The sequence below is a fragment of the Sparus aurata genome, chromosome 10 (assembly GCF_900880675.1).
Source record: "Sparus aurata chromosome 10, fSpaAur1.1, whole genome shotgun sequence".
Lineage (NCBI taxonomy): Eukaryota > Metazoa > Chordata > Actinopteri > Spariformes > Sparidae > Sparus > Sparus aurata.
The window spans coordinates 35,484,487-35,493,733 of record NC_044196.1 but is presented as its reverse complement, the minus strand read 5'-3'; positions in this window follow the sequence as shown (position 1 = coordinate 35,493,733).

Genomic DNA, 9,247 nt, shown 5'->3' with positions numbered 1-9,247 from the left:
TCCACTTGTACATAGTTTCAGCAATTTATTATACGTTGGGGAGTGTGGGTTTGTGCTATTATATACAGGCATCCCTGTTGCCCGTGCCAAAAAACCTCCACAGGGAACTAAGCTACAGTCTCTCCTTCACCTAACCCTAACCCCTAACCCCCTAACCCTCCCCTCTGGGATGGGGTCTGGTCTGTCATTCTGCCTGGACATGTTGGAGAATAACCCTTTCCCATCACCCCCTCCCTCCTCCCTCTCCTCCTCTTCTTTCTCCTTTTCTCCTCTCATGTGGTTCATGCTAGCAAGCGGGAGGTGGGATGGGGACTAACATGCGACGGCCCGCGCCATGCCTCTGTCTCTCTACTCCAAACTATGTTGTCGTTGGTCAACATAGGGAGAGGCTCTGAGTACTTCACTACTCCACCTAACCCTAACCCTCACACACACCTACCCTAACCCCTAACCCCTAACCCTAACCCTAAATGAATTCCAAATGTAAAATATTATTTTCTAACTATGCTACACTTGATAAAGGCGACCTCCTGAAGTTCAGAGCCAATTCTGAGGCGCTTCCTGCGGTGCCAGAGGCACAAAGATCGAGCCCTGCCATCGGGGGGATGCCAGATTTCGGCCTCAAGCGGTTGCACGTCTCCAGCCCCTCTAATGACTGAGCGGGGCCCAGAAATGTCCCTCGAGAAGGCCCAAAAAGGCCCCTTATTCAGAAAAAAGTGAATATTTGTTACTAAACTTTTCAAATGTAACACTATTGGCTAAAAGGTTCCAAGAAGTGAATATTAATTGCTTAAACCTTCCAAATGTGCCATAACATTCGCCAAATGAGTGATCCCAAAAAGTGATTATTACAGTTTTACTCAGTCGCTTTGGTGCTTTTCTCACATCACTATTAACATTTGCACAGCAGTTAGTGCAAACCGCAAAACCTAGCAGCCAACCTGCAAAAGCACGTCACTTGCTCAAAATGGACAGTCCATTCCTCAAAAGCAAGTATGTCAACGAAACTGCCAGTGTCATCAAAATGAGAAGTCTTGACACCATCGTTTATGAACAAGATAGTCAAATGACTGTCATGTTTTAATTATGACAGTTTATTCCCTCATTGGTTGCACCCTCCGACTCATTTGTCAGGTTCTCAAGGGTGAGGGCACCCTTGAGAGGACCTGGTGCCTTCTGGTCCTTCTTCATGGAACCCAGCGGGAGTTCTATGTTGGACTTGAACAAGTCCTTGAAGAAGACCAGCACCAGTGCCTCCCCCACCACACCGTCCCCTGCAGAGAGAGACTCACAGAGGTCCCAGATCCTCTCAATCCGGGTCATCTGGACTTCATCTCTTGTCCAGTTGGAGAGTGGAGGGGGGACATTGCCCGATGCCGCCGCATTGAATTCTGCCAGGCCAATCATGCCTCTCCAATGGGTCAGCGACATCTCCCTTGTGGTGCTGGTTCCCAGTGCCGCGCTCAACTGAGCGTCACATGGTGCCAGAGGGTGGCCATAGAACACCTCTTCCAACGCCAACTCAAGCTGGTAGGCTTGCCAGCTTGCCTCAAAGCCCCCTTTGCCAGAGTTGGCGTGGAAGAGGGCCTTCAGTTCCTGCACCATGTGCCCCAGGACCAGCTGCAGGACCACCACTGGATCCCAGTCATTGAGATAGTCTCCAGAGATGGCGAATGGCAGCACCAGTGCTTCCTTGTGAAAGAGGTGGTGAACCCTCCTCACCCGGAAGGCCCTCAGGTCCACAATTTCCCCCAGTGGGATGTCCCTCCGTGACTTCTGCCAAAAGCGGTGCAGAGTTGCAACCAGGTGGAAGTGGGGGTTTTGGCTCTTGGCCAGAGCCGTATCCAGGAGACCCATGATGAAACTCTGGTCTTCCCTGAAAATGTCCATGGAAGACAGGTCTGTCAAGACCGTCTTCATGATGGACGGGCAGTGTTTATCCCTGACAGACAGGCCTTTCATGAGTGACTTGACGTTGCCGACCAAGTCATTCAGTTCATCCACCACCTCAGCCTTAACCCAACGTGGGTTGTTGAATCTGGGGTCTGGACGTTTCAAGTCCCTGGGGACCGTGGACAGCATGATGTCCAGCTGGCCATCTGCTGTTGCCAGGGTCACACCCTGAACCCCACTAGCTAAAGCCTTAAAGGCTTGGTCCCCTATGCCCTCAAACAGAATGTGTTTCCTCAGTTGAGGAAAGTGGTTCCTCAGGTCACTGGTGCGGAACTCTGGCAACCGCAGTCGGTGGATCCCCACCTTCACACCTGCCAGTGAAGAGACTTCAATCATAATGCCATCAAAGTCAAAATCAATGTTGATTTCCCTTGCAGGGTCATCAAGGGTCACAGGATGGAATGGCATCCGCTCATCCCTGGACAGGAAGTCATCCAGACTTGTCACTCTGGTGAAAACAGCAGACAGTGACGCAGAGTTGTCGTCTGCAACTGGAACATAACTATGTTCAAACTCCTCCATGTTGCCTTCCAATGTATGTGGTGTGTTGAAAGAAATGTGCTGAGTGATGGTTGTGTGTGTGTATGTATTGTGTGTGAATGCCCTTGTTTTGTAATGTTAATGAACTGTTTAAATTATATATGAATGTAACTGTAAAGTGTCTGATCAACTGTATTTTAAGGGTTAGGGTAGGGGTAGATTTAGAAAAGATAAATAGTTTTAAGGAGGGGGATTCCAAAGACTCTCACACTTGCACGGGCACATGGGGTTTTCCTTTTTTCTCTTTTTTTCAAATTCAGACAACAAAATCAGTGAGGAAAACATTTTTACACATATTTATTCTGGTTGTAGAGTGCCAGAATACCATCGTTGGTAGTCTGGCACCAGTCCCTTCACCACCAGTTCACAAATAGTCTGTAGTGTTCTACGTACGTAGCCCAGAATACCATTGCTGGTAGACTGGGCTCTTCTGCTTCCACCATCTACGACATCATGTCTCCGGTCTGCCTGCTCAAGTTTACAGGATCTCATTGAGGCCCATCGGTACCCCAGTTTTTAATTTTTCGATCCAGAGCCTCTCGGCTCGTATTCTCTGTGCCGCAGACCAGTACGGTTGGCTCTCCAGACCCGCAATTCTAAGATTATCCACCCCATGTGTTCGGAAATGGTCATAAAGCACTGACACTTTAGTTGTTGTGTTAATATGGTAGAGGTGTTGTTTCAGTCGGTCCAATAACTTATTTTGTGTTTGTCCGACATACATTTTGTCACATATTATACACTCAATCAAATAAATCACATTTGTAGACTCCAGCTGCACCCTGTGCCAAACCGGGGCCCCTGATGATGTGTGTTAATTTGAAGCAAATGTAATTGCTCTAAAATGTTTGTTGCTATGCTGTGGTGTGTTCGATTGGAGGGAGGCGTGGACTAATAGGTCCTTTAAGTTTTTATTTCTTTTAAAAGCGGAGATGATTTTAAAATCCGAAAGTGATTCTGTGACACCCTGTAGTCGGGAAAAAGTTATTTTGACACAAGAGTTTAGATGGATTGAGGATGAGGAGAAATGGGTTACCAGAGGAACCAGGTTTTTATTCTGTTCTACTCTGGCAACCCATTCTCCCCCCTCAAAGCCTCTCTCCACATCTGTTTTAATTGATCTCAAGAGAGTACGGCTGTAGCCTCTTTTTCTGAGTGCACCAAAGAGTGTTTTTGTAGCTTTTTCTACATCCTCATGCCTGCAACAAATCCTACGAAACCTTATCAGTTGAGATTTTACAATCCCCTTAAAAGTGTGTTTCGGATGGAAACTGGTTTTGTATAATAAGGCGTGTGTGTCTGTAGATTTAAAAAACACTCTCGTCCCCAGTGTCCACTTTGTTACGTCTTCCTTGATAATAAAAACTTCCGTATCCAAGAACTCCACATGAGAATCTTGTAGATTATATTTGACTTTTATGGAGTCATGGTGGCTGTTCAACGTGTCAATATACTGTTTAAAATCCGACTCAGAGTGTGTCCAGACCCCAAATATATCGTCCAGGTATGTCACGTATAATAACGGAGTTTTAAAACACTTGGGGAGGAGAGTACGCTCCCAGTCAGCCATATAAATATTGGCATAGGCTGGGGCGAACCTCTTTCCCATTGCTGTACCGTGAACTTGTAGATAAAATTTAGAGTCAAAAGTAAAATCATTCCGCGTAAGACCTAATTCAAGGAGCTGGAGAAGGGCCTCATCCGTTCTCCGCGCATCTGGATATCTCTCAAACGTGTGTCTGACTGCCTTAAGGCCGAGCTTTGTATTTATATTTGTATAAAGCGCATCTATGTCCACCGTAAAGAGCTTTGCTCCGGCTGGGACCATGATGCTGCGGATTTTGTTAACAAATTCATACGTATCTTTAATGTAGCTTTCATGTCTCTGGGACAAGGGGTTTAAAAAGCTGTCCACATACTCAGCGACTCTACAGGATTCACTCCCACAGTCGGAGACAATCGGTCGGGCCGGGGGAATTTTGTATGGAACCGTCCAAGTGCTCGGATCCTTATGGATCTTAGGGAGCAGATAGAATTCCCTTGGGCGGGGAGGATCTTGACCAAACAAATAAAATCTTTGTTTTGAAGAGATGTATTTCTTCCTGTACAAGTCCTCTACAATCCCCCGGACCAGATCGTGAGTCTCCGACTGTAGGGAGTGAGATAGCTGTTTATAATGAACTGCATTTTGCAGCTGTCTGTTGGCCTCTATGAGATATTGTCTTCTATCCATGATGACAATCTTAGACCCCTTGTCCGCCGGTTTCAAAACTACATCATGTTTTTTAGTGAGATTATTCAAGGCTCTCCTTTGTTCTCCCGTCAAATTGTTTACATCCTTGTTAGAATCACATCTCCTTTCTAAATGCCGCCTGTCCTCACGTATAAGTTGTTGTAATGGTGGTGGGACCGAGTCCCATTCAGGCTCCCATTTAGAATGTTCGATAAATGGTTGAGGAGTGGAATCGGTGGAAAATTCAAAGTGAAACAACAATTTAAGGCGCCTGTGATAATCATACAAATCACGTTTGAGTACATCTCTATCCAGCCGTAGCGGTGTTGGGACAAAGGAGATGCCCCTCTCCAGCACCTCTCGTTCCACTAGGTCTAAAACAAAAGTTTCAGACAAGTTTAAAATATTGGAGGGAGTGGGGGTGGAAACTTTCCTTCCCCCGGCTTTTAGTTTAACTGGCTCATCCAGTTTTTGAATATTTCTGTAGCAGTTTTAGCCGTCCAGTGAACCGGATCCCAGTCATTCACTGCAAAGGCAGTCTCTCCCACCATCTGTAGTGTGATAAAGTGTTTTTGCAGGAAAATATTTGTCTGTTGCGCCAATTGTTGTTGTTTGGGCTTGAGTTTGTCTGAACATTGTATTAGTGGCACGTATATAGGGTTAGGGGGTTAGGGAAGGGGAACTGAGCCCGTGTCAAAAATGGCACGGGAGGTGCACGGTCCTTCCCCCACGTCACCTCTCTCACACGGTCCCAGCCGGGATCGCGCTGGCCCCGCTGTCTGCGCCCATAGCGCACCTCTTGCCAGCCGTCTGCCATCAACTTTTTATTGAAACGGTGTATTTAATTAATTATAGTTAGATATGTATTCATATTATTGTTTTAACTAGGGTAGATATATAATAATAAAATGAAATGATGTGCTCGTATTTATTAATAAAGTGGATGAAATGATTTGAAATGAAATAAATGAAAATGAAAACACAAGAGAAGAACTTTAATGAGAAAAAAATGAGAAAAGACAAATGCGTGTGCTATAAGGCGACGTTTCGACCCTAAAATGGGTCTTCTTCAGGCCTAAGCACACTTTTATAACCGGCTATCAGAGTCTTCCTCAGAGCTGTTTCTCTTTAGAGAGTCAGAGCAGAAGTGAGCTGCCTCAGGTCCCCTCCTCCTTTTATGCCCTCCCCTGGAATGTGCCCCTACATGTCCCTACGTACTCCATCTCTCCACTCTGGCCCTGGTAGGTGTTTTTTGTTGTGTTTTTCACCAAATTCAATATAAACTTCATGCATTATATGAACTCCATTTGATTCCAAATCATACAAATTAATTTTTAGTAAAAAAGTCAATAAATTGATTGTTTTTAATGTCGAATGAATTGATTTTGTCTTAATTATACTATGAATTGATGTATTTTAAGAAAAGGTCTTTTAATTGATTGTTTTTAATATAGAATGAATTGATTGTTTAGTAATTATGCCATGAATTGATAGTTTTTTTAGTGTATTTATAAATACATTCTTCTTAAAAGTGTGTGTTTTTTTAATGTTTTAAGGTGTTTATGAATTAGTTGTTTGTAATGTCCTCTGAATGGATTGTTTTTAAGGTTGTTCTAATTACGGTTTTATTTGTGGGGTGATTAAGAATCAGAAGACCAGGTCTGGGCTAGGGGGAAATAGGGATGAGTGCCACCCTGGAGGTGCCCGGTCATTAAGGTTCCCGGGGTCCTAGAGTGAAAAACGTCATATATTCGGAAACCGCAGACCCCCCCGAGGCCGCTGGTGGCTTCGGATTTGGAATCGGAGTTCGGGAAGTTGGCGAAAAAACAATTGCCTGCCGGTCATTAATGTTCCCGGCCGGTCCAGTGAACGAGACTTTGCCTACCCCCCCAAATGTGGCCCCTGGCTGTCCGAAACAGTTGGAATTAAGTCTCTATCTCATTCCGTTCCGGAGATATTGCGATTTTAAAATCCGGCCACAGGCGGTCTTTCGGACGTTCCCGTGCGGAGAAAAGGCGATTTCAAAGGTCTTCGGCCGGCCGACTTTGGGCGCCCGGTCATTAATGTTCCCGGCTGGTCCAGTGAACGAGACTTTGCCTACCCCCCCAAATGTGGCCAGGGGCTTTCCAACGCACTTGGAATGGAGTCTCTATCTCCTTCCGTTCCGGAGATATCGCGATTTTAAAATTCGCCCATAAGCGGCCATTGTAAAAATTGGGCGGGAGAGCTTTAAGGATGTCAGCTACGGGACTTTGGCTACCCCCCCCCCCAAATGTGGCCACGGGCTTTCCAACGCACTTGGAATGGAGTCTCTATCTCTTTCCTGTCCGGAGATATGGCCGTTTTGAAATTGGGGAAAATCGGCAAATTTCACTAAGTGTCAGAGCCAAAATGAAAATTTCTGAAACTTGGTAGGAGCGCGTTTTGGGCCGCGTAGAGTCGGCCTATGTCAGTCCCATCTTGATGGGAGCAACTTTGGGCCAAAGTGTTTGGAAACGCTATGCAATGTGTCTGACTGTATAGTCTGGCCCGTGCTGAAGCCGTACATGTCCTTGGTTCCCTCCTAGCCCCTTCTTCTCCGGAGTTATAACCGTTTGAAGAGAAGTGAAAGTAGCTTGAAATATGCCCAAGTGTTTGAGGCATGCGCCGGCTCCTTCAAACGGCCGTATCTCGGTCCAGGAACGTCTGACAGAGCTGAGTCTCGTCGAGACCTTTCCATAGACACCAGGACCGCCCCAGTTGGACCAGCGGTTCCGGAGATATGAACTTAAGAAGGTACTGATTTTGTCTGACTTATGTCTTCCGATAACTTTTGATAGGAACCTCGTAAAGACAGGGGACTTGTTGCGTTGGATTCAGCGTTGAATTCTCTTGCAGATAGACTACTCACTTGTCAAATTTGGACAACTAAAAATTTCGATCTTTTTCAGAAATTTCACTAAGTGTCAGACTCCAAGACATTCTTCCAGAAACTGTCTAGGACCACGTTTCAGGCCATTTGGAGCCTATAGAGACCTATAAAAAGACTGAAAAGTACCAACTTTTTACACAAATCTGCCAAAGTGAGATACCTAGGGTTGGTCACATCCCCCGACTGGTTGGGGTAAGAGAACATGGCATGGCCAGTCATCACTCATGACACGTGTTGGGTTGGGGGTTAGGGTTAGGGTTAACTTTATATCACATTATTGCAATGTAATTAGTCATTGAAATATTTTTTGTGGAATATTTAGAAAGTTATATTTTACTTTTGGAATCCTGGACCAGCCCCAGGCTGGGATGTGGAGCTCTCTCTAGCCCACACAGAGTGCCTGACCTCTGGGTAAATGTCCAGGGATCTTTTCGGATCTGGGTGGCGCAAAAACACTTCCCGGACCGCGGATAACCCCATATTAGTATTTATATTTGTGTAAAGGCTGACAATATCAATAGTGAAGAGAAATTAGGAAGATGAAATGACAATGGGACGTATGATATCCAAAAAATGAAATGTGTCTTTAATATAACTGGGGTGTAATGAAGAAAGTGGTCCTAAAAAATGATCAATGTATTGAGCTATATTATATGTTGTGCTGTCGCAGTCCGAAACAATAGGTCTCCCTGGTGGTATTTCTGCGGGGAGCGTCCACGTTGTCGGTTCCTTGTGAATTTTTGGTAAAAGGTCAAATAAACGGTGACGTGGGTTGTCAGGACCGCATCGGAAGTTTCTTTGTTTAGCCGAAATAAATTTATGTTGGTATAAGAACGAAATTACTTCAACAGTTTTTTCAGAAGTAGTTGTGTGTATCGTGTTATTTATTCTTTTGTAGTATTGAATATTGTTAAGTTGTCTGTAAGCCTCAAAGGCATATTGTTGCTTGTCTATCAATACAATTTTTGAGCCTTTATCGGCTGGTTTGACGATTATATTTTGGTTGTCTAAGAGGCGTTTAAGGGCCTCACGTTCCAATTTCAAAAGATTATCCCTGCGATCTGGGTCTGCTGAGAATTGGTGGAAAATCTCTGTATCACGGGTCAAGAGTATTTTCACAGGTCGGCTGAGGGATGACCAGGCAGGCTCCCACGTAGAAGGAAACGTAAAAGGTACATGATCATGAGTTTTTGAAGAAAAGTAGTCTGCAATTTTCAGATGGCGGTGATATAAAGAAACGTCCCTGTGGAGTGCGGCGTGATTGCGTTTGTGTGGCATGGGAATGAAACTCAAACCTTTTTCTAATATAAGTAGTTCAACAATTTTGTACGTAATGACTCAAGCAATGAAATGAGGACTATAAGTCTTATTGGGAGCGATTATTCAGCATCCATGAGTATAGTTCATGTTGACTGACATGACATAAGCAAATGATAATCCTGCCGGACCTCCAAAAGTCCTTCAGGAACAGGGACACTCTTTCGTACCTTTTCTTTCTTCTTCTTTTTTTTTTTAAATCCGTTTGGTGCCATTCTGCGTCTTGTCGCTGTTCTCCTCCTCTGTTTTTGCGGTATCTTGCCTGGGCACGCACAGACGCGCACCTCGAAGCA